The following is a 2,402-nucleotide window of genomic DNA, read 5'->3' on the forward strand; positions in this document are numbered from 1 at the left end:
AGGAAACTCCCCAGACCTTAATCCCATTGAGAACTTGTGGTCAATCCTCAAGAGGCAGGTGGACAAACAAAAACCCACAAATTCTGACAAACTCCAAGCATTGATTATGCAAGAATGGGCTGCCATCAGTCAGGATGTGGCCCAGAAGTTAATTGACAGCATGCCAGGGCAGATTGCAGAGGTCTTGAAAAAGAAGGGTCAACACTGCAAATATTGACTCTTTGCATCAACTTCATGTAATTGTCAATAAAAGCCTTTGACACTTATGAAATGATTGTAATTATACTTCAGTATTCCATAGTAACATCTGACAAAAATATCTAAAGACACTGAAGCAGCAAACTTTGTGGAAATTAATATTTGTGTCATTCTCAAAACTTTTGGCCACGACTCTACACTATCCCAAACACACACCTGTGCGTGGATTATAGACCCCCTTCTCGTTTACAAAGACCTTGTTGAAGACTATGGTTCCTGCCCTGGCCTGAAGGCGGGTCAGAGCTGTTGAGAAGGACAGACGAGGAACATGGGCATCTGATCCTGCTGGACCTGGTATCAGGGGAGAGATGTGTTTATCTTGATGGACCTGGTATCAGGGGAGAGAGGTGTGTTTATCCAGCTGGACCTGGTACCAGGGCAGAGAGGTGTGTTTATCAAGCTGGACCTGGTATCAGGGGAGAGAGGTGTGTTTATCCAGCTGGACCTGGTACCAGGGCAGAGAGGTGTGTTTATCAAGCTGGACCTGGTACCAAGGGAGAGAGTTGTGTTTATCAAGCTGGACCTGGTATCAGGGGAGAGAGGTGTGTTTATCCAGCTGGACCTGGTATCAGGGGAGAGAGGTGTGTTTATCCAGCTGGACCTGGTACCAAGGGAGAGAGTTGTGTTTATCAAGCTGGACCTGGTATCAGGAGAGAGAGGTGTGTTTATCTTGCTGGACCTGGTATCAGGAGAGAGAGGTGTGTTTATCTTGCTGGACCTGGTATCAGGAGAGAGAGGTGTGTTTATCTTGCTGGACCTGGTACCAGTGTAGAGAGATGTGTTTATCCAGCTGGACCTGGTACCAGGAGAGAGAGGTGTGCTTATCCAGCTGGACCTGGTACCAGGAGAGAGAGGTGCGTTTATCCAGCTGAACCTGGTACCAGGGGAGATAGGTGTGCTTATCCAGCTGGACCTGGTACCAGGAGAGAGAGGTGCGTTTATCCAGCTGAACCTGGTACCAGGGGAGATAGGTGTGTTTACCTTGCTGGACCTGGTACCGGGAGAGAGAGATGTGTTTACAGATATAGATGTATCATAACACAATAAGCCTTCACATTGGTGGCGTTAGTTAAAGCATAGCCTATGTAGATGTACTACCATAAAACACAATAAAGGAGGACTCAGATTACCTAAAGGCTACACGACATACACTGAGTACAAACATACACAACATGCTAACAAACTTAAATAGTCAAATTCAGGATTGGTGTGGGATTCAAGTAAGGACAAATGAGAGAGTAATCACACAGTGCTTTCATGTTAACATTATTAATGAAGAGATACATGAACATACCTTCTTCACCTATCAGACCTGGGATGAAATAACAAATGTACAGATGAAATAACAGAACACTGATTTAGTTCATTTTAGAATTTAGTTTGTTTTTAGTATAGTGATGGTTGTTATAACTTTGTCAGTATTTTTCACTTTTATAAGATTGAAACCTTGCACTCTGCACCTGCCACTGTCAATTGCGTTTATTGAGACCTCACAGCCTTTCCAGAGCTTCTGTATCACTTGGTGAAGATCAAAATGTGTGTTTGTTTCAGCTGGAGGTCCCAGGGGCCCCTTCTTGCCAGGTTTGCCTTGGGACCCTTCTCCTCCTTGGGGTCCCATTGGCCCTGGTAGTCCAGAGTAGCCCCTCTCTCCCATTGGACCGGGCAGACCAGGGGAACCTTACACATGGTGTGTTATTTTAGGACAGCTGATGCATGCACACATAATTCTTCTCTGGAAATATACCTTTTCTACTTTGTTGTTGATGCTTATCAATACAAAATGAGTATGTGGGCACAGAGTGCCACAGGTAATGACAGAGTGCCACAGGTAATGACATAGACTGCCACAGGTAATGACAGTGTCACAGGTAATGACAGAGTGCCACAGGTAATGACAGAGTGTCACAGGTAATTACATAGAGTGTCACAGGTAATTACATAGAGTGTCACAGGTAATTACATAGTGCCACAGGTAATGACTTAGACTGCCACAGGTAATGACACAGACTGCCACAGGTAATGACACAGAGTGTCACAGGTAATGACATAGAGTGTCACAGATAATGACATAGTGTCACAGGTAATGACATAGTGTCACAGGAAAATCCATAGTGCCACAGGTAATGACATAGAGTGTCATAGGT

The sequence above is a fragment of the Salmo salar genome, chromosome ssa06 (assembly GCF_905237065.1).
Source record: "Salmo salar chromosome ssa06, Ssal_v3.1, whole genome shotgun sequence".
Lineage (NCBI taxonomy): Eukaryota > Metazoa > Chordata > Actinopteri > Salmoniformes > Salmonidae > Salmo > Salmo salar.